Consider the following 24807-nt stretch of genomic DNA (forward strand, 5'->3'; position numbering starts at 1 on the left):
AAACAAATCCAAGATATATTTGACACTATAATTTCCTAGTCCCTTTTTCTAATTGGGTTATTTTACTCAACCAATGTAGATATCTTTTAGAACATTCCATGAATGTTTTTTATTAAGAAAAATAGGTTTTACAGGGATCTTGAAACCAAAAAGTTCTTAGAATAAAGGGCTGCAAATTATCAAAATAAGCCCAACAATAGAGTGATGGCCAATAGAAAGACCAAAACAAAAAATAGGAAAAAGGCCAAAAAGAAAGAAACATACAAAGACAACAGAAACCAAAGATAGAACTTGAAAATTCTTCACTTACTCCCCTTCCTTCGTATTGAGGTCTTGGATGGTCTCTGCCACTTCATAGGTTCTTTGAATCTCCTCTGCCATGAGCTCCTAGTTCTTCTCATAGCTCTGATCCAAGTGGCTTTGGGTTATGTCCATTATGGTTTCCTCTTCCATCCTATCTTCATCATTGTCTTTCCCATCCTTCTCCATGACAAACCCCCTGGATTTCATGTTACCACCAAGATTGATAATGTTTTCATTGAGAGAATTCAGAATAGTGAACATTTGGTTAGCCATGTTGTGGTTAAATGTTTCCAGGTTCTGCATCCTTTTTTCAACCATCCTGATTCAATCCCCTTGGTCTATTGGGTTCCCTTGCTAAATCTTCTTCCCCTGGCTTTCCAACTATCCTAGTCTTTTACCTCCTCCAACTTGTGAAAAAGCCATTTTATAGATCAAAATTTATCAATCATGTTATTTTTTGGATTTTTGAGAAAATTCATACCCACTTCCCTCACATTGTCTATGATGGCCACTAGCACCAGTTCTATTAGTTCCTCCAATTGGATCTTACCCTCTTTTTCTTCAAGGATTTGGGAATTAATAACTTCTCTCACAATTCCCATTTTTGAGGTTTTGGCATTGAAGTATTTCCATGCCATACGCCTATCTTTTATAATGACCTTATATCTTATAACAACCTCACCACTTCCCTCCTCCATTTTCTCCTTTTCTTTCTCCTATCGGGGAATGGGAAGGGGAGGGAGCACAAAGATCTTTAGACCCATATCATTTTCACCCTCTAGAGGTATGTCCTCCTCTTTATTCCTCTTCTTCTTCTTTTTGGGGTTACTAGCCGGCTCCTCTCTAGTCTCAACATCCTCCCCCTTATTCTCCTCATCCATTTCCATGTCTTCTCCTTCCTCATTGTTGTCTTCTTCCCCATGATCAGTAATTTTGGCCACATGACCCCTAGGGATTTTCCTACAAGGAATTTTACTTGGAGTAGGAGTATCCTTGTCTCTTCCCCTACTCTTCTTCCCCAAAAAATGATATTCTTCCTCCTCCTTTGAGCATAGATATCTCTGGGCCCATATCATTTTTCCCCTCTAGAGGTATGTCCTCCTCTTTATTCCTCTTCTTCTTCTTTTTGGGATTACTAGTCGACTCCTCTCTAGTCTCAACATCCTCCCTCTTATTCTCCTCATCCATGTCCATGTCTTCTCCTTCCTCATTGTAGTCTTCTTCCCCATGACCAGTGATTTTGGGCACAAGACCCCTAGGGCTTTTCCTACAACGAACTTTACTTGGAGTAGGATTATCCTTATCTCTTCCCTTGCTCTTCTTCTCAGAAAAATGATATTCTTCCTCCTCCTTTGAGCTTAAGCTTTGTATTTACTCCGTGTATAAGAAGAAATTGGAGCTCCCCGTCTCCTCAGAAGCAACCACAACATGAGACAGTGCTTTACTCCTAGATTGAGCTTTAAAATATTCATAGAGAAAAAGAAGTAACCCCTCATGTAGGGCAAGGGTAGCACTATGTTTTTTCTTATACCCCGAAATATTCTTGTTCATGGAAGAATATAGGTAAAAAGGAAAATAAACCATAACCCCATAACATAAATGATTGAGCAAAACAAAATGATGGGTTCTAACCCTATCAAACCTTGTATCTAGAGAAATAAACTCAATGATGGTCCTCGACACATACCTCTAGAGCTTCTTAATCGAGTCCATCTCATAGTAAGTCTCACTCTTCACTAGCTCCTTCTTCTCATCTGTGTTCTTGCAAAAATCCTTTACCACATTCGCAAAAACTTTTTTCTATCTGTAGAACTTTAAACCCTCATTAGGGATTTTAGTGACATGGGCGAAGACCTCCACATTAACCTGATGCGACACCCAATCAATCTTAACCCTACCATCCTTCCAAGAATTTACCATGGGATTGGTAATCACTGAGTCATATCCATGAAGCTTGGAAATGTAGTTTTTTTTGCCTCCCTTTTCAAGTTTCTCCTAGACCTTGGTTCTATGTTTCCATTTCTTCACCTCTCCAACTAGTTGTCTTTTGCTCCATTCTCCCACCATCATGGTAACCTACATGATAGCCTTTTGCATAAACATAGTCCTCTCTTCACCTTTCTTTGTCCTCAATTTGCTCTATCCAAAACCTCCTTTTCTTTCAATTCCAATGAATTAGTAAAGAAAATAAACAACCCATAAAGCATGGTGATTAGACATAGAATGCGTCATCTGCCAGTTCCTCCCATATTTTCCATAAATGCATTGGCTTTTACACATATTTGTTTTAGTTTCCATAATTAACTAGGGATTTCACCCATGCATCCCTGGATCCTCTCCTAATCAATTAGGCCTTTTGTGACTGACAGAATATTCCCTCTGGTGTTCCATATCATTGTCATTTCATTCCTAACTACCTCATTGGAAAACCAATCAGCTACCAAGTTAGACTCCCTATACTAATGGCTGACATGAACACTCTCAAATTTGTTGAGGTTTGTATGGATTTCTTCCACTATGTTTGAAATGGTCCAAGCACGTTGAAGAACAACTTTTATGTATTTGATGATATTGTTTGAGTCCCCCTCTAGCCATAAGTTTTTGACTCCCACTTCTAGAGCCAGTTTAGTAGTGCAGAGAGTAGCATTGGCTTCAGCATAGTGATTTGTCTAGAGTCCCAACGGGTTGGAAAGAGCAACAACACCCGCACCATGACTATTTCTAATGATGCCGCTACATCCCAAAGGACTAGGGTTACCTTTGGCTGCTCCATTAAAATTGGCTTTATGGCAACCTTTGAGGGGGCGTTTCCACATCACCCCCTATCTTTTTATCCTCCTATCCTTTTCCTTGTCTTTACTATTACCCCCTTAATCAAGATCTCCACCCTTCCTTATACAAAAATTTTCTCTCATATTTTTGTTGAGTTTATCTATAAGCACATTAGTAGGAGCCTCCCCATCTCTAAAAATTCAATTGTTTCTCTCCTTCCATACTCCCCAGTAGAAGAGGGGCAAAGTCCATGTGCTTATACTATGCAAATGTGTGCCTTTGTACATGCTATCCCACTAACAAAAAAGGTCCAAAACATTTCTTGGCTTGCACCAACAAACCCCATACTTCTTGGTGAGATATTTCCAGACCTCCGTGGAATAAGGGCAATGGATGAAGATGTGATTAATTGTTTCCAAGTGATACTTGTAAAGAATAAATTTGTTAGGGATATACTAACCTCTTTTTTCCAAATTATCTAGAGTAAGAATTTTATCTTGAAGCATCAACTAGAAGAAAATGTTGATTTTAGGGGTAAGGCCAGGCAACCAGGCCTTAGCCTAAAGAGGTTTCTTCTTCAGGCTCGAAAGGGAGTTGTACCCTGAGGCCATTGAGTAGGATCCACTAGGATTGCCCTCCCATATCAAATCATCCCTATTATTATTCAAAATCAAATAATTTAGCATAACCATTATCAGCTTAAGATCATTCAAGATCAAATATAGGTCTCTCCATCCCTAGTCCATTCTATAGTCTCTTACACAACTGGGTGAATCGATTGGGCATGGACATTGTACCTAAAAATTTTATATGCTTGAAATGGAAAGTAATGATGAACTTCCTAAAGTAGTGTGTAACTGCCATCATATTAAGCAAGTGATTTTGGGAATTTAAATAGTGAAACATTAGAAAATGCCTCAATATTATTTCCTTTCTTTTTGTATTTGTAGAAAAAATTATATAGCTATATATAAAGAGAGCCTTCAAAAAAATTGTAAGTTCAAGTACACAAAATATAGTCTTGGTGGTAAAAAGGCCTTTAAGTGCATGGAATATAGCCTTTAAATTTTTTCTTCTATGGTTCCAAGAAAATTTGTATAGGCTCTTGAACATTTGATATAAAGAAAAATTAAAGAGAAATATTGGATTGAAAAAAAATCCAATTAAAAGGAAATATTAAAAGAAAACCTATAATACATATTGGTTGAATACTACACTTCACTAGTCATACGAACCCATATCCGAAGCCTGTAACTCAAGATAGTTTGGCTAGGGTAGATCAAAAACATGAGAAAATTGCCAGAGCTCACAATCATTATGTCCTTATTATAAATATCATAAAATTGTGACATTTCCTTTGTTGGTATTATACAAGAAGTCCATCTCAACAAATATTGAGAGATTTGAAGATAAAGAATCAACAAAAACTCTAATATAAGATCAAATTAAATAATAAGCAACAAAAAATCTAGTCAAATTAGCATAACTTAAACAATGAAAACAACATGTGAGAAGATCTAACAAGATGAGACCAAATTATTTTTCATTTATCAAGCACTTTATACCATTGGCACACCATTTTATACAGCAAACTCTTTAATTTACCTCCACCTCAATCTATGCAAACAAACCTTATGACAAGTAGAAGGACAAGTGGAGGTCTAGATATTATCAATATAAAGAAATACATAATGAGAATTATGAAGCCATGCAAGAAAGAGAGGATCATAGCCTGCCATATACCTTGTTTACAAAATGCCACTTGTAATGTCAATCACATTTTTCTTAATATATTGAAAGAAAAAATAAAAAATGCTATTGGGATAAATGCCAGTAGCCAATAATAAAAAGGAAATTTATATTTCTAGAATGGATGGAATCCCAAAATTTCTTTACCACTATCATTCTTTTCATGATTTTCCATCTTAGATGGTTCCCGAGAATGAAACTAATACTCAAAAAGTAGTTAAAGACTATAGTCTCCTACCTTAATAACATGAACTAACAATTCATTTATAAATGGTATTTTCTTTATAACATTCCGCTTATATCAAGAAGATAGAAACAAACAAAACAACAATTACTACTAATATATTCTTTTACATTTCATAGGCACGTTTAATCTTCATTTTTCTTTTCTTAATTAATTATGATTTATTTAGAGTGACATTATAATTTGGTGATGATATTTGCATTTTAATTGCAAAGAAAAAACTTGGATAGTACATTCAATGATCATATTCACATAATTAGCAATTGTCAGACATTAAACATTCTAATGTGATGTTCGTATTTTTATAGAACACATAGGAAGAAAAAAAATATATAATATAATACAATACATTACTTAAGGTAAGAGTTTGTAACTTTTTCTTGCCTATAAATCCAAGTGGAATGTCCCCTTCTTAAAGAAAGTAGAATATCCCTATTCTGAATAAGGCCCAACTAGAATATCCCAATTCTTAACAATGTCAAACAAAACTTTAGTTTAACTTCTTTCAATATTAGCTAGAAAAACCATTCCTATAAACAATGCTTTTGGACAACTAAATATATGCTCCATTTTTCCCTTTTACACCATATTGACTAGGCTAGGCTTTGATTTTAGCAAGATCCACCTCATTATCTTCCAATGATCTTCCCTTTGTTTTTTATATTAGAAAAGTGGAAAAGAAACCCAAGAAACTTGCCATTGCAAGAATAATCAAGGCTATGTCCACTCCTATACGTATTGGATAAGAGGTTTCACACTCAAAGGGGTTCTTATTCAGATCAGTATGTACCTCTTCTCATTCAATGATGTCCTAATTCAACACACATTAAGAGAAGGAAATTGTATGGCTTATTACTTGGCTACCTGGGGCTTAGCCTATGAAAAATGGCATCATGTTACTACTTTGGATTGTACACATGAACTAAAGGATAGTGTTATAAATGATAAAAGAAATAGTCAAGGGATATGGTAGAGAAAAAAAGGTTTTTCCATTCTAGAAAGATACATCTAGAGATTAAAAAATCTTTAAGTGTTTTACAAAAGGATTTTGTTATATATTTACCTAAATTATAGAAAAAAGTGGTCAAGTGTTAGAATTAATTTTGACCTGAAATTTTGGGTCTAAAATTATTTAAATCTTTTATTCATGGATTTTAGAGATATTCCTTAAAGAAATATTTCCTCTATATAGATGATCATTAAATTTTTAGCTAGCATGAATACTATAATGGTGATAATAAAGCTTAAGTTGGGTAATAGTGCCAAAGTCAAGAAAATATTGATGAAATATTTGAAGTAACTTTTAAAAGTAACAATGTATAAGCTAAGCCTAGTCTTTATTAATTGCATGTGCCCTATCATAAGCCAAAATGTTAGCAAATTAGTTGATAGGTATGCCTCAAAAATGTAGGAGGTGTGTTTTAATGGGGATGATAAATATATAAGTGTCTTAATAATAATTATGCATCACCTCATCTCTAAACTTATTGATTCTCAGCTCTCTACAAGCTTTCTTAATAGAAACCTTATTGTGCTAGTTTTTGTGGGAAGCTTATCATACAAAGAAAAACTATTTATTAAAGTATTATGAAGATTGATACTGACTTATAGGAGAGAAACCAAATATTTGACAAAGCCTAAATTATGGGTGGATATCCAAAAAATTTTGAGCCAAGAATTTGCAAGGAATCAATACAAAACAAAGAAATTTGGAATTACTTCAAAAGAGTAGGGCTGGATAATTGCATTCAAGTGATGAGAGGCCACAAAATTATGCTTTCTTAAAAAGAAATTTATTCTTGGCACAAAGGTCAGGTGGCTATTGGGAGTGCTAAGTTCATGCTGACACTGGAGCTTATTGGAGAATACACTAGTCTCTTGTGTGAAGGGGTGAAAGTGAAAATGAAGGGCTCCATGTATTACAAAAAATTCAAGAACAATTTTTTTGAGGACACTAAAGATACGATTGGGGTTAAGTCAAATAATGGCTATGAGCACTTTTAACTCCCCAATCCTTTTACTAGTGTTTTCATGTGGGTTACGAAGTGTTTTACCTTGGAAGGATGCTTCACCACCTACCATGGGTCTAAGTTTCCTTTTCTCAATATGTTAAGGCATGGTAAGAATATTGATCTTAAGGCTTCTCTAGTTAATAGCACTACCAATGGCACTAATACACTCATTCATAAAGGCCTTATTTTTTCTTGTATCATGATATTTTCTCCAATCACCCTAGTTTGGGTATGTATCTTCTTGGAAATGAAACTCCTCCTCCTAACTTGAGGTCCTCTCTTGTCATTGAAGAAATTGAAGCCAAAAATATTACCAAGAAAGCCCTTCCAGACTCAAAAAAATGTGGTAAAAACTTGAAAAAAACCAAGGTTTCCAAGGCTAAAACCTAAATCCATGAAGATTCGCTATTAATTGTACCTCTTTCTAAAGAAAAGAATGATTCTAGTAAGTTTAGACCTACAAAAACCCCTAAAAGGAGTATAAATTTTGAAGAAATCATTGAATTATATACGAAATATTTAGAATGTAATTTAGATGATGAAGAGGGAGAAAATAAACTTGTGTTTCAAGGTTATAAATTTTATTCTAGTTTAGGGGAGAGAAGATCTACAAGACTGGGAAACAAAAACCTTAAGAACTAGAAAGGAGAAAGCAAAGAGGATATCGAGGAAATTTAGAATGAAAAGGTGATATATGAAACTAAAGTGGAGGAAATCCTAAAAAAGGTGGGGAATAGTGCTACTAAAGAGGAGGACTACAAAGCAGAAGAAGATGTGGAGATAGATGATGGGGAACATGACTCTCAAGAGGCTTATATTGAGGTAGACTTGGGGATTCATGAGGATGTCTCATTGCCTAAGAAGTCTGAGCATGGGGAAATTATAGAAATAGAAATTTCTTTGTCCTTTATAAAAAATAAGATTTATAATTTGGAGAGCTAATTCATGACCAGGATCTTGGAGCTCTATGACAAAGTTGACATTCTAAACAAGAAGTTTGTGAGAGCTAAAAAAAGTATCAAGTTAGACCTAGTAGTTTCTTCCATTTGTACATTTTGGAAGGAAATGATGAGGAAGGATTTATTTGGCTCCATCAAAGGTAAAGGAAAACTCAAGATGGTTTGTCTATTGAAGGATGATGATTGTGAGGAGATCAAGATCCCTAAGGATGTCACCAACTAGATGGAGCATTGGAAATTTTAATAACTTTAGTAAGTGTTACTTTTGATATCAAGTAAAATTTTTTTTGCATATATATTAGAAGAGTTTGTTTTCAAATCATAGATTGAAATGGCATTTGCAACTAAAATGTTGAAAGATAGCAATGCTCAAATTGTGAGGAATCGCCAATGTCATCCAAACATCAAGAACAATGTAAATATTGAGTTTGGGCTGAAGATGATATTGGCACCCTATCGTCAATTCCACTCAAATTTCTAACTATTTAGGATGTAAGATCCTACTATTTGTGCAAAGTAGGAGATATTGGAGATTTTGAAATGAGGGAAACTTATGAGAAGCTATACAACAGTGGAGTATTGAAAGATCGGAACAAAATCATTTCTCAGAAAGGACTTACCTGTGCCCTAGGTTTTAAAAAATATTTCAAGGTAGAGTGGATAAAAATCATATTGAGCCACATCTAGGATATGAAGATATGGTTAGAAGGTGGATCAATCAAAATTAGCAGGGACAGAATACATTGAGTGACTAGTTACCCTACCCTAGATCAACCAAAGAGAATAAGGAGTGTAGTGGGGAATTGGAAGGAGCAAAACAACCTACTAAGGCCGATGAATGAAAAGTAAAAGAATCGAGCCCAAGGCAACCAAGTAGAGGAAAGTAGAAATTATTGATCCAAAGGTGAAAGATGATCTTAAAAATAATGTACAAAAGGTTATCACACCTCAAAAGCCACAAAGAAATATCGTAACAAGATCAAAGACAACCCAAACCCTTGTTGTGAAAGAAAATGGAGGTTCATCTAAGAAGAGACTGACCAACTAACCAATGTAGAATATGTGAGAGAAGTTAAGGAGAAACCTGATCATGGATCAAGAGGAGGAAGAATATGATGAAGAAACTTAGTCTAATGAACCGAGAAAACTACCAATCCTGAAAAGAATCCATCCAATGATTGTGAATCAAGTCTGTGAAACTATTAGAGAATCAACAAATGTTGTAGGACTCAAGGATATTGTATATGATTGTTTGAATAATGATGATCAAGTGAAGCTTGAAGAAGCTATTATTGATATGATGAGATCAAATTTAGATGTACATCCTTGGAACTAGGAGATGGTTTCCTAGTAGGATTGTATAAATGGATAGATACTAAATGGAAGTGGGCATTATCCATAGGGAAGAAAATAAGAGAAACTACATTGGCGCAATATGTGAAATATTAATGGAAGACACATATGTCTATAGTCCTCAAAGATTTTGTAAAGAAATTCATGCCAAGGGATAGGGAATATAAAATTTTGAAAAATAAATCGCATGAAGTTGAGCATGATAGTACTAGAATTTGGAAAGAAGCATTTGGACTACTTACTCCAGTAGTAGAAGTCAAACAAGGTAGAGATGAAATTGAATTTGAAGATGTATATAAGGAAGAAGTTGCTAAACTAATGCAAGAAATTCAGCAACAAGTAGGCCCATGTGAACAACAAAAGGTTGTTACAATCAAAGATGTATCTGACACAATTCCATAGAATCCAAATGTATTAACTGAGGAAGACATGCATAATCTAATGTTGGACATAGCTCTACTTTCTACAAATCCATTTTTATTACAAATTGTAGGTTATCCTAAGATTGATGATGCACAAACTGATAATGTTGAAGTTATATCAGAAACTGAGGATATAGGTGCCAAGAAATAGGAAAAGGATATAATTATGTTTTCACAATTTTCTTGTATGCCTATTCTTCGGACAAAATTGAAGATAGAAGAAGAGAAGACAGGAAAAGAGCAAGAAGCTTCACGAGCTCTTGTACAACTATTGAGTGTAAATCCTTCTGAATCAATGACAAGGAAACTTGAACAATAGGTGACACCTACTCTAGAGAGGTAGGACCAGACATCTAGATTGATTGAGAACAATAAAAATTTGTAACTATCAGTACCTACTAATACAACCCCAAATCTCAACTCATGACTCAATCATAAAACATGGTAGATGAGTTAGTAAGTCTAGATGAGGTAATTATTTGCCCATGTATGACTTGAATAATTTGATAATGGAGCACATGCAAAAAATAAAACCCTCATTGAGCCACAAGGTAATATAAGAAAAACTAAGGAAAGAGCACAAAAAGAAATAGGTATTACACACTGTTAAGGATATTTTTGTGGATGCATTTGGCATAACTAACTTAAATAATTAGTATCAAATTTTGGACCAGTTAGTGTATATAGTTGATAAAGTACAATCAAAAGACATAGTGAGAAATGATAAATTGATGTAGTGGTCTGAGATGAGATTTGAGCATAAAGTATTGGAGAAAGTCTCTTGTGAACTTGTAAATAGACAAGCAGAGATTTCCCATTTAGTCACACAAGTAGAGGCAATTTTGAAGACTATTCATTCATTATACATGAGGCTATGAAATTTTGAGTCTTTTACAATAGAAAATCAATGTTCTATTGACATATTACATGTTGATATGTGGGAATTTATTATTTCATTGGGAAAGGATGAAAGTTCAACCTTACTATCATACAATAAGTTGACATTTGGTCAGTAGAGGTTAGTCGAGCTCACGGCTAGAGATAGTGAAATAAGGAACAAGTTGATATTAATTCAATTCTAGTTGTTACCTCACTTAGAAATAATTCAAAAAATAGTGTCTATAGCACAAAATATTTTGAAGAAAGACACTCATTTTCCAAATCTTGAAGGTCTAATTGATCTAGCTACTGAGCTATAAATTCAATTTCATGTTTTAGAGAAGGTAAAGGACTAGTGGAATAAAGGCTATGCAAAAATTTTGGCAAGCCACAAATAGATTTTCTAGAAGCATAAGCTAACCCCAAATAGCCCCAAGCCATCAGTGACAAAAACAAGGGGGAAATGAGGAAATGAAAAAGAAATCAGATGTAACAAATTCATATTATAGATCTAGATTATAGTCTCAAGGGGAGTTTTTTTATTTATTTTTATTGATATGACTATTCATGACAAAGTAATTTTTCCACTAGTGCCAATGAGAGAGATTGTTGATCTTTATAACAATGATTTCCTATTAGTGTCCAAACACTTAGTCATTTACTAGGAAAGGTTGAATAGTCATCATTACGACTGAGTCATCTAGTAAAGGCCAAGCATATAAGACTTGTTTATTTTGGATCATGCTGAAAAATTTAGTGATTGCCGAGCACCCTAGTTGAGGCCGAGTGTATTTGAAGATAGTTATTGTTGAGAAAATAGTAAGAAACATGAATGTAGAAGCTAAGTGCCAATATGAATGTTATTTATGACTAAGTGTTAGCATATTCAAATGCCGAGTAGACTAGTTTTGAAATATGATTTTTAATTGCACAAACAACTATATAAATTATTTTAGCCAAATTCTATATAATATTTAATGTTTGTAGAGATAGTTGAGATGGATATTATGCATCATTATAGAAGCTAATGATCCCAAGGAATGCAGTTCAATCAATTTAAAAATTAGAAAGAAACAACAAAAGAGGATGAGTTGTAAATCGCGATAATGCTATCAAGATTTAATTGTATGATTTTTGAGTCAAACTCATTGACCCATGTTTCATGAGTAGTGATTCAACATTAATCCATCTCTCATAAGAATAAATGGAACACTTAGCACTCATTGGATCTAGGTGATGCTCACAGGGGTGAAGCACCAGGACTTCTTGGGAGGTCACCTATCCCAGTTCTACTCTAGCCTAAGTGCACTTAACTACAGAGTTTCGTCCATGGTTAAACCCAAAGCTTGCAAACCCATTTGCAAAACATTCACCAAGTGTTGTGCCTTATGAACCATTTATTAGAAAGCCACTTAAGCTCATCAATTGATAAGTACAAGATAATTTCCATAGCAAGTCATATTGTGATATTGCTATCAGGATGTAACTATGTGATTTTTGAGTCAAACTCATTGACCCATGTTTCATGAGTAGTGATTCGACATGAATCCATCTATCATGAGAATAAATGGAACACTTAGCACTCATTAGATCTAGGTGATTCTCATAAGGGTGAAGCACTGGGACTTCCTACCCATCCTAGTACTACTCCAGCTTGATTGTGCTTAACTATAGAGTTTCCTCCATGGTTAAACCCAAAGCTTGCAACCCCATTTGCAAAATCTTCACCAAGTGTTGTGCCTTATGAACCATTCATTAGATAGCCCCTTAAGTTCATCAATTGATAAGTAGGAGATAATTTCCATAGCAATTCAAATTGTGATATTGCTATCAGGATTTAACTATGTGATTTTTGAGTCAAACTCATTGACCCATGTAAATCATTATTTGTTATCTAGAAATTTTGAAGAATACTTATTTAAGGAGGGTTTTAACTCTAAGTTCATAAGAAGAGGAGGAGATGGAATGCATGTGAGACCAAATGTGTGAATGTGCAAGTGAAGGAGTGAAAAAAGATAGAACAAAGAAAGAAAGGTTGAGTTTAAAAAGAGATCAAACAAAGAAATCTAAGCAATGAAGAACAAAATGGTAGGATCAAATTAAGAGAATAGATAAAGACATTGTATAGAGGAAATCCAAAATCATCTTATAGAGAAAACTGAGGATCAAGTACTGAATCAATTTTAAAAAAGATTGAATCAGGAAAAATCTCATAACCTAGTGATCCTAACATGTTTACGTAAATCTCCTAATAGAGTCCTTAATTAATTACAAGTGTGAAATACTTTAACAAGATAAGACCTAGTAGTCTTGAAGCTTTTAACAGGACAGACCTCACATAGGGTAGATCATATATTATGATCAAACATTGTTACCCTAACAAGTTAATTTTATTGTGGCAATAGTGAAGATTTGTGGATTTCATCCCACCCTAGATTTACCTTCACATTGAAGTGTTTGTGGGTTACCAAATCATTTGTGTTATGTGTTGAATCTTTTCATGTATATGGTCTATTAATTTACAATTCAACTTTACAATTTAGGATCCTAATTCAAAACCCCCTCACCCTGCTCAGTATCTTGTTTCCCATTAGTCCTTCCAACATGATGTAATTTGTGAGTTTTTCATTTACCTTGAAAAACCCTAATATGGTTAATATTAAATGGAACTCAAATGATAAGCTCAAAACAAAGCCTAATGGCCACAATAATTGGATTGAACACTTTTAAAAAGAGGGGCTATGTACAGCACAATTCCCTACCTTTGGTGGGCTTAGCTAAATGAGAAGATGAACAAGAGGAGCACTAGAGTATGAGATGTTGTTTCGGACATAGCTAGGTGAGGATACTATTTGGGATATAGGTAGGTGAGGATAGCTTATTTATTGTAGATGTGGCCACATGTTCAAGATAATAGAAACTCTTTACTAATAGATCTTTGGTTATGCTTCTACTTCACTTACTAATAGGACCTTTTCTTATTAGTATAACACTTGGCAATACAGATGCAATATGTGAGCATAGTATGTGTGCTTTTCAACGCATCAAAGGAAAGGAAAGTTCGGTATTGATGCCTTGACATAAATATCTAAAGACACTGAGAATGCATTTCAAGTGCACAATTCATTGTTAAAGTGATAGTCAAGTTATTGTAAAAGATAAAATGAGATATTGAATGATCTAGACAATTCATGATCTGAAGAATGCATAGAACATGCCAAATCTACATATCCAAAAGCTATTCAAGAAGTGACAAATCTACAGATCCAAAAGGTATTAAGAAGTGGTCAAATTTTAGTTGCAATGTGTATGCTCATATAATGTTTGGTTGGACATGAATGAATTAGGTTGAAGGTGCCGACCCCAAAGGAGATGGGTTATTTTGGGGAGGCCAACCAGACCTGTTTTGTGACCGGTGCATTTGAACCCAAGGGTTAGAACCTAAAGGAGTACAACTGGTTTAGGCCAACTAGATTGAACTGTTGAAGAGAGGGGGTGAGGGAAGGTAGTAGTTCCGTTTTATCTTGATGGCTCACTTGGTCATCGAAATCTTGGCCTACAAACACTAGAACGTATGCAGAATTGCCTATCTAATTACAAAGACTTTCTCTCATTCATGCATATTGTAAGGATTTTAATCCTTGACAAATTTTTACCAAAATAAGAATTTTTTTTGAAATTGCTAAAGTAAACAAATTTAGAAAATACAATAAAACTTCATAAATGTAATCAACATCAAACAATTGAATAAAGTTAGAGCATAGTTTCAAACTCCTGTATAATCTATGGGATCGTTATGGAGGAAATGTCTCTCAATTGGTTTTAACCTCTTATCTATTGCAGCCATTGACTGAGTCAATACTGCTATTGTAGCCATTGATGAGCCTTAACACTGATAACTAGAGGAGCTACAACTGCGAAGAACAAAGTTCAACCTAAAGAGAAGAGTGTAGTGATGAGGAGAAATGTAAAACCTGCCAGAGCGTTGTTTGTGGCAGGCAACAAATAGTCCCAAAAGGGCCACGTCATGATTTTTCTCTTTACAGGAAGATCAACGAGAGGAAAGTGATTTATGAAAACGAGATGAAGAAGAATAAAGGAAAGAAAAGAAAAATGAAAACTAGAAAGACAACAAAGAAGTTCAACAGTTACACGAAGCTTGGAGGAAAGAAATAGAGATGCTAGCAAATCTTCTCAAGTGTAGGATCTTCCTAACTCTGGAGCGTGATATTGAATGTGGAACATATTTCCTTATATAACGTATGAGCACCTGCAGATTCATAATAACAGAAGAATGAACAACATAAATTACATGAATATTTTTCATGCACCTATGGGGAATAAGGATGAACAACATAAATCACACGAATAGTTTCCATACTTATGAGGAAATTAGCTTTCTTCCTTGACAATTAGAATTTCTGCAGATTTCCTTTGCCTGTGACATTCAAACAAATTGAAAATCTTGGAATTCTGAGGAAAAAAAAAATGAAGAAATTATAAAATTTCTCAAAATCAAAAAGTTGAGAGCAGTAACAAGATTGTTGCACATAGAACCAGATAAGAGAACACAATAAAACAAATATACAAGCTAAAATAGAGTACCGTTAAAGGAGGAAACTAGAAGTTATTCCTGCTAGTGTGCAGGTGGAAGACTAAGATATTCCATGTAGTGCCAAAGCAATGTCAACCATTTGAAGAAAATAAGCAGAGGCCATGGAAAAAGGAGATTGAGATTAAAAAAGTAATGTCAGGGAAACATGCAAAGCGGCACGTATTGTAGGCTATGCACAGGACCACTAGAACGCAAGCTTATTTTTATGATTGAATTTTATGCTAACTAAAAATAAAAGACTATTGGAAAAAAACAATATAACCATTGGAAACCCTAAGAAATTCAAAGAAAATATGATGGAAAATCAAAACAAGCAAACAAAATGGAATTTGGTGGGACTGTTTCAGCGTTCGCCGAAATCCTGAGGCAAGTTTTAATGCCAAAGTGATGTGAAAACATTAGTCCCCACCTATGGCGGCAGGGACTAATAATCATTGGTAATATTTTTAAATGGCGATGTTTATGTAATATTTAATGTTAACAATAAATTTATTTTATGTATTGAATTGTGATTTTTTTTTACATGTTTTCAGTAAGGTGTTATGATTTTTTTTGCTATGTAATTAGCTTTTGATAGTACTTCATAAAAGAGTCTTTATTTGTTAGTTACTTTGATTTCATAGAGTTAGAAGCACGAAAATAAAGTTTCAAAGAAAGTATTCATATAGATGAAATAAATTTTCCCTCAATTTGCACTTATATAAATGTAAACATAGACATATATCTCAAGTTGTGAGTACAAGAGAACTAATTAGTTTGAGGCAGAAATTACTAAAACATAGTTCTAATAGTTTGAACTGAAGTTTGGATGAATAGTAGTTTGGAGGCTACTAATACCAAAGCTAGACAATTTTAACCACTATCTGAATCAATTAACCCATCCTCTACTAAATAGAACGATAGAACCTAGGCTGGTTCAATCTCTTTAAGAAAAGTTAGTAAAGCATAAAATTTTTTGTCTTATTCATATCTTAGTGCTTTATGGAAGAGATTTTGGTTGTGATTAAGTCTTACTACATTTACCCTCTCTATTCTAAGTCAAACATGTATAATTTTATTACATTTCCATTTCATAGCTTTGAGTGTTTTGATTATCTAGAACATTGCTTGATCATCAATTAGGATATTATTATTATTATTATCATAATATCATGCATACCTTGATTACATAATATCATAGATTATGACAAGGATGCTTGAAAATGCTTTATCATAAACACATTTTAACCACTTGATATTGTTATAAATATCATCCTGAAATAGATTAGCACTATAGAATGAAATATCCACGAAGAACCAACCGGTCGTCGTGCCAAGCAATTCTAACCCATGCCACTTCACAAAATCCATTGAAAACTATCCAAACTGCGGGGACCAAATTTCCATGGTGAGAACATCCAATTCATCTTATGGCAACCAAAGTGGTATACCGGGTGGTTTTAGGCATTTTCATCCGCCAGTAATATGTAAAACCGGCAGGAACGGCTCCAAGCATCAAGATAATCCTCCAAACCATGTCCTTCTACCTAAACGACGGCACATCGCCTGCCAAAGACTTCATACTCTTCGACACAATGATAGCCACAATACTGCTCATCAGAATACCAAGCCCTTGCATGCCAAATACTGCCATGATGAAATCTCCTCTGGTTCTGGTATTCGTGTACTCTACCATGATTGTTGCAAATAGAGGATACTCCCTGTTGTGACCATCAATCACAACACGCCCAAGCCTGGGACCCCCTTCTGTTTTAATTTGCCAGCTGTTTCCTTTTTGTGCGGAGCGCAAGTCAGCCGTCTGCTAGGAATGGTCAAACTGGATGAAATCTTGAATGGTTTTAAAACTTTGCCTTTAACTCTCTCTGCAGCGGGATTTTAAGATAGTCATGGAATGTTGGAGAAGGACAAAATCCGCCAGTTTAGAAAAATCCCGACTCGCAAATCATGGAGCACAGTTTTAAGGCAGTGAAGGATATTGTGGAGAGGATAAAATCCTTCATTCCATAAAAATCCCGCTTTCCATAATCCGTGGAGCGCAAGTCAGCAGGAGTCATGGAAACATTTCAGAAATGAAAAAATCCTCCATTCTGAAAAAGGTCCGATCCCACGAATCATGGAGTGAAATTTTAGTTTGGTAGAGAAATAATTGTGAGAGGCACTAACCACTTCCATTGTTTCAAGGATAACATTTGCTCTTGTGGGAATTAGTGGTGATGTAAAAGAACAACTAATATCATATTGTGCTTGTCCCTGCCTAGATCATGTATACATTTTCCTAGCATATTGTCAGCAAAATTGGAAACTCACGGTGCCAGTTGTTGAATTGTCAATAGTTGAACATGCACTAATTTATCTGTGTTCTCATTGATGCACGCTTATGCATCAATACATCATAAGTTACTCCGTTATTTGTTTGGCTGTCTGCAGAATCTTTAAAACCATAAAAGGCAACAAGAATTGTGCTCTTCATTGTGCAAGATTTGTCCTTGGTTACTTTTCTCAATATATATAGTTGAAATAGGAGTCACAAATAATATGCGGAATGTGTTTCTAAAACAAGAGCCGCAATAGAAATGCTACTTGCTAAGTTTATTTTGTTCTCAAAATCTTTGATATCTTGCCATCTGCAAAGCATGATTTAGTGTGTTGGTTGTCTTGGTTTGTTCCTCTAGTGAATGATCCTATTGTCCTAGAATCACATGGAAAGTGTGAAATCCAAAACGCACAAAGATATTGGAGAGTGAAAAGCAGGAATACTGAAAAGTGGGAATATTAGAAAATTTTGAGAAAAATCTGAAATTTGAGGAAAAGAATGAAATTCCTTATGAAATGAAAAGTTGGATTCAGAGAAAAGAAAAAAATTGATTTTCTTTCAAAAGGATTTTTTTTTTTTTTGGATTTACAAAATTAAATATTAGTTTTACTGATATTTAATTTGGTTGTTTAATAATAAATCCAAAAATAAATATTGGAGAGAAGTTGCAAAAAAAATTTGATTTTTCATTAAAACATGGAAATTAATTAAATATTGATTTTAATTGATATTTAATTAATAAGAGAAAAAAGAAATAAAATCAAAATCAAAATGGGATAAAGAAATACTTAGCTTCATCATGAAGCTAAGAGCATCAAAATAGCAACTTTTTGATACAAATAGCAAAAAGTGACAAGTGGCACAAAAGATGGAAACCTTGATGCCTAAGTAAAGCAACTGCCTAATTTTAGTCTACAACTTTAAAGGCATCTTTTTTGAAGGATGATTTATATAAGATCCTCTCATTCATTCAGGCTCACGCAAAAATTTGAAAAGCAAATTGAGAATAGGAGTGAGATTCAAGGAGTTCAAGGAAGCAAATTTTTGAGAAATTTTTTGAAATATTTGAGGAGTTTTTTGAGAATTCACAATAGAAGATTTTGAATCCTATCAGAAAGGAATTCTTTTTGTAGTGAGTTGTGAAAATTGCATATTTCTCTCAAAAGTATTGAAAAGTGAATCTTGAAAGGAGTATGGAAAGTTTGGCGCAAATCCAAAATCATTGTCTTATGGACAAGTTGTATCTATTTGTTTTAATACTTTCCTTGCATAGTCTTATGTGGATACATTTTCTATTTTGCAGGAAAGGAGAATGGTAGAGCCAAGGGGAACAAGAGAAATGCGAGGACAACTAATAAAGAATGAAATGAGAGGATTCTATCCTAAATCCAAAATTGTATCAAAGTGGACAGAAATCGGAGATACAACTCTTGGCGGCCTTGATTTGAAAGATTTTAACTGGAGAATGCTTAGGTATAGTGACTATCACCTGACACACCTAGCCACCAAAATTGTGAGAAGTGGAATTTTCACTACAGCTAGTTTCCCTCCTTCTTTTCAACATCTAGAGTTGATTGTGGAATGTACCAAACACTACAGTCCTAGAGATAGAACCATCAGAGATTCTAAATGAAATGTTCTGGCAGATTTTTCTTTGGCATCCATTTCTGAAGTGTTTGGAATTCCTTCTCAACCAAGGATGGTCACAAAGAAACAGGAGCAAGCACTGAGAATCTACACGTTTGGAATCGATTTCTGTAAAGAAATAATCAACAAGAGATGGTTGAAAAAGAATAGATCACATCATTCCAAGATTCCTAAGGAAATAGTATGGCTTGACTTGCAAAGGGAATATAGTGACATGGTCATGATGTTTAGTCGCATATTTGACATGCCTTATTCTTATAGGTTTGAATCTTGGATGTGGTATTTTGTTGAGCAGGTGATGGAGGAAGGCAACAAAATAGATTGGGTTGGGCTCATAAGTGATAATCTAAATGAACAATTGATGAATCTAGAGAATACAAGGAAATTTTACATGGGCTCCTATGTCATCTACATGCTAGCATGGAGGACAAATTATGATGGACTACGATACAAAGGACCAATTGGAAGCAGAACCCAACACCTCAAAGTCCATGAATGTTACCCATAGTTGCATTTGTATTCAAAGGATGATTGCGTGAGGGTTAATGATATATTTTCCATGCACATAGTAAGAACATTACAAAAGAGGCCACATATAAGAATGTCAATGGGTGTAATGAAATTGGTCGAGGAATATGGTGCTTGGTTCATTTAGTTTCCCACCTTTTCATACATTCGAGTTCAAGGATTCTCCAGGGAGCCATACAAACTTCCCAGGTACCCAACAGATAAGATGGTCTTGTTAGAGTTTACTCGACAACTTACAGCTTATGACAAGATTCAAAAAGGGAAGAAGAAGTTGGGATTGCAGTTTCCAATTTCCATAGGAGAAGGAAAAATTGAGATATGCCCATGTCTAAAAGCTGTAGAAAGATCATCAGATGAGCTCCACTTCTTTCGCCTTCCACTTTATCCAAAAAGGAATGATTTTGATCCTTACAACAAGATTTCATCAGTAGGAGGATCAAAGTACCAACACAAGGTTCACCTTGAAGACTTTTGGGAAAATGCAGCAGATGAGAATGAGTTTGGAAAAAGGTTGCATTCAAGACTATCATTGAACATTATTAGAACATGCAACATATTCAAGGTTCCTGATCAAATGGAGGAGGACCCAAATGTGATGCAAAAGGGATTCAATCTAAAAATGATAGCTCAACCATATGATTGGAAGAAGAAAGAAATTACAGAGCTCACAGCTATTTCAAAACTAGTATTAGATTTTACAAAGTGGTGGATTGAGCGTAAGCTTCAAAAATTAGTTGCACCAGCTAATGGATTCACATATAGGTTGCTTGGTCATAGTCCACTTAGGGATGAAAGATCAAGACAAATATCTAAAGGGACTGTTGAGGAAAGAGGAACTCCATCTGAAGATGTAGGAACCAAGAAAGGGAAAGAGGTACCTCAAGAAAAGCATCCTAGGATTGAGGAAGTCATCCAGGAACCTCAAAATAAGAAGCAAAAACGTGGATATGCTCCCTCTTCTCCGAGTCAAACTACAAGTGTCCAAGAGATAGAAACATTTGAAAGACAGGATGTAGGGACAAGTATAAGGAGATTTGAGCAAGAAGAGAATTTGGATAGGCCAATTCATGATAGGCTGAGTATAAATGCCTATGAAAAGTCCATGCAAGAAAGAGGGAGAGATCAAGATATTTCTACAGAGGAAAATCTCGCTACAATCTTAAAGAAAAAAATGATTAATGACGAAGATGGTCCACTAGAGGAAGAAACTCCAGGAGTAGCAATACATCTTCCAATTACTGAGGCCATAGTTCCTGAATTTACAATGGATAGTCCAGGAGGTGAAGAGGAGATTGACATTCGAGTAGTCCAAAGGAAAGAACAATTGGTAATTCTGGGGGACCAAAGTATACCCATTCCAAAATGGTTGAGGGAATGAATTCAATTGTGTCAACAAAGGGAGGTTGATCCAGAAATTGAATTACAAGAAATTTTGGACCGATCAAACCAATCAGAAGAACAAGAGAAAGCAAGAAGATATACTAAATTCGTCAGAGGAGAATCAGGATCTAGAATCTTGCAGATTGCGACTCCCACAATTGACAAAGGAAAAAATTAGATTGCTCTAGATGAATATCATGTTATGGAAGTAAATCTTGGTTGGGCCTCCCAAGAGAAAATATTGGAAGAATTTGATGACTCCACACAAGCTTTGAAGGATAGGCTTAAGAAAGTAGAAGAAGGGTATGAAAAGAAAAAAAGAAAAATTTGGGCCTTATGTCAATACATCAATAACTTGCCTCATCCAGTAAGAGAGGAAGGTCCATCATTTGTCCCTCCAATAGGTGTTTCCAATGAAGTGGTAGGTGATATTGATAGAATCATGCAGATTGCTCTGGGTGCAAAGATTTGGATTGAAGGAATTCAGGAGGTAGCGTTCAAAAATGCAGAACAATTAGTGCAAGTGCACAATAGGGCATTGGCTGCAATCTCTAGGATCCAGTGCATGGAAGAGTCATGGGTGGATGAGAATATTTACCAAGAAGAGGTGATTGCCGACATTCAGAATTTGATGACATTCAGAATTTGATGGAGACCCCAAAGCAAGAATTCATTGATGGTCAAGTTATCAGCAAGGGGGATGTCTATGATTTTATTTGATGGTATAGTGTAGTGATTATGGCTAAAGAAATGTTTGAAAGCTTTACTAGGGAATTCAGTCGATGAGAGAAGAGTGTTGATAACATCAAGCAAGGAATATCAAATGCAGTTGCTTCCTTGTTATCATAGAGATTGGTGGAAGAAGAAATGACAATTGATAATCTGAAAGTCAAGTTAGAGGAATTCTTTCAACTAAATGTATATGGAAGAGATGATTTTGAGAACTTTTCCATCTTCTCAAATACAATGCACACTACTAAGGACTTACTACCAGATTGGGATGAAAGCTTGGGAAAAGTGGAAAGAGCAATTGCTGTTCTAGAATTCAAGCAAGAATCTGCACCAAGCATCAGTACACAGGAGTTAGAAATAGTGTTAGATCGATTTCAATACTTTAGGCAAAAAAATCAAGGATAGATGCATTAAATGCATAGTGGATGTTCTTAGGGATAATTTATTACACCCCACTCCTTCCTAAACAAGCATGTAGAGTGGGCATTTATTACCCACTATAGTAGTGGATTCCTTGTGGCATTAATGTAGATTCCTTTCCTTTGCCCTAAACCTAATTAGGGCTTATGTGGCACAGTCTTGGCCATTAGTTATTATGATCATCTGGTCCACCCGTTGTAATCGAGGACCTATATAAAGGCCTCATTTCTCATTTGTAAAGGGAGATTTTTATGAGATTGTTGTTATGAGCTACTAAGATAATAAAGTTTTCATTGGATTTTGGTGAATACTTGATGTGTCTTAGTGCTTGATTATTCTCCTAAATTTATTCAATTAGATTAAGTTTAGCCTAGTTAATGTGTGGTGATTGCAATGAAGAATATGATGGTGTATTGATGAGTTCCTTTGGTTCATACTTTTGACATTTTAGTGATTCTAATTCATCATACAAAGTTAGCCTGAACCCCTTTCATGCATATGCTTAACTTCTATCATTCGTATACATTGTTCTTTATGATGGTGTATGCAATGATATGAAAATCTTTGGCATAACCCTTGAAGATTGCACCAATTCATGCTTAGTTGTAGTATAGCTTGGCAAACCAAAATTTGGTAAATTGAGGAATTTGTCCACTAGAGTACTATTTGTTGTTATCACTACCCTTAGGATTAGAATAGAATTCCTGAACCCCATCTTATTTAATTTTTGCATATTTTGTGAAAATTCCAAAAAGTACTTCATTCCAAAATCTTAAGATAGCTCCCACATCCAGTATGACTTGAAATGAATCTAAATAAACACGTAAGGCCCCTTGTGATCATTAGAAAATCACATCAACCACCGATCTGATCCATAGTCAAGACTTGGCATTAAAGGAACCTTGAAGTCATTGTATGATCTTCTAGCAATCTTAGCATACACAAGACTTTATTCAAGAGAGGATAAGATATTTTGGTATTTTGTTCTACTATTTGGTGAGTCATAAAACACACATGAACAGAAACTAGCGCTAGAAGGAGGGCTTGACTAAAAGATTTTATAGCAATTTCACATACTGGAGAACATTAATTCATCCTCACCCAAGGTACATCGAAGATCCTAGAGATTCACCTTGGAAGCACACGAATTACAAGAGTTGAGTTTTGATCCAAAGCCTAGGTGAGGAAATAAAGAAGCATCTACAAGCCAGAATTCACCAAGTGTAGCTGATCTCACAAGGATATTCCAAACTCCACCACCTCAACATCAAGCACAAGGTTCAATCCCAGGAGGAGTTCCACCAAGAGCCACACAAATTCAACAGTTATTTGTGCAAATACCTGTACAAGTTGTTTAACCTGCAACTGTCCAACAACAAGTTCTAGTGATGGCCCATCAATGGTGTTCGCAGAATACATCACCCCTTGCAACGTTTGTCACATACAACAATATGCTGAAGAATCTTGAACACCTTTTTTCTAAATTCTTTATAAATGATGTGAACCGCACTGCTAATGAACACATTAATTTTTTTGAAGATATCCTCCAGAATAGAAATGTGCAAGATGAGGATGTTGCATGTAGACTATTCCCTTATTCATTGGTTGATGAAGCATTTTACTAGTATATCAACCTACCTTCAAATTCAATACAAACTTGGCAACAATTGAAGGATACATTCCTTGGGAAGTTTAGATTGCCTATCACCCCTGCAAAATTGTATAGGTAGTTTATCGAGATAAGGAGACAAGAACATGAATCAATTGGTGCTTTCAATAACTGATTTCAAAGGGCTTATTCAAGATTGCATGATCCATATCACATAGGAGATGATGTAGCATGACCTATCTACTATGCAGCCCTAGACTGTTTCATGTCTATGTTTTTTCAAAAAAACTCATCCGGATCCTACAAGTTTGATCCAAGCATATGCTAAGGTGGAGAAAGTTAGTTTACAATCACCGAAAACTACAAATGGACCACCCAACTATTTTGGAAATGCAAATACATTGAATCAAGGAGCTTTGAATTATGCTCTGACTATCAATCCAATTCTTGCCCCTTCAAACCAGTTGGTGTTGCATCCTAGGGAACCTATGCCACAGGAAATGCCCACATAGCTAATTTATCTCCAGAACACGATAAATTCTACAAGGACCCAAGAGGAAAAAGATGATATGAGAGATTTGATTAAACAAGTGAAAAAGTTGTCCACTGAGCTCACTTACCTTAGAAATCAAAATAATTAGTTGCAGAATGCACAGAGGAATTATTAGTCATATCAAGGTAGCAACCGAGGTTATCAAGGCAATCCCGCTCCACATCACAATAGTAATCAAGGATACAATCAAGGATTCAATGAAAGTAATCAAGGATATCGTAATAATAACAAAGGTCATCAAAGAAGATCATGGAACACTAATCCAAATAATGGGGTTGTACCGTCACCATTTGGTAATCCTCCATTTGAGAATCAC

General features: G+C 35.0%; 1 pseudogene; it reads right to left on the reverse strand.

The window, feature by feature from the left end:
- Window positions 1–16472: 16472 nt before the first annotated feature.
- On the reverse strand, window positions 16473–23748 carry LOC149563533 (putative inorganic phosphate transporter 1-6; annotated as a pseudogene).
- Between the last annotated feature and the right edge of the window lie 1059 nt (window positions 23749–24807).

This window comes from Cupressus sempervirens, chromosome 4 (genome assembly GCF_028749045.1).
Source record: "Cupressus sempervirens isolate cs-2001-9-10 chromosome 4, ASM2874904v1, whole genome shotgun sequence".
NCBI lineage: Eukaryota > Viridiplantae > Streptophyta > Pinopsida > Cupressales > Cupressaceae > Cupressus > Cupressus sempervirens.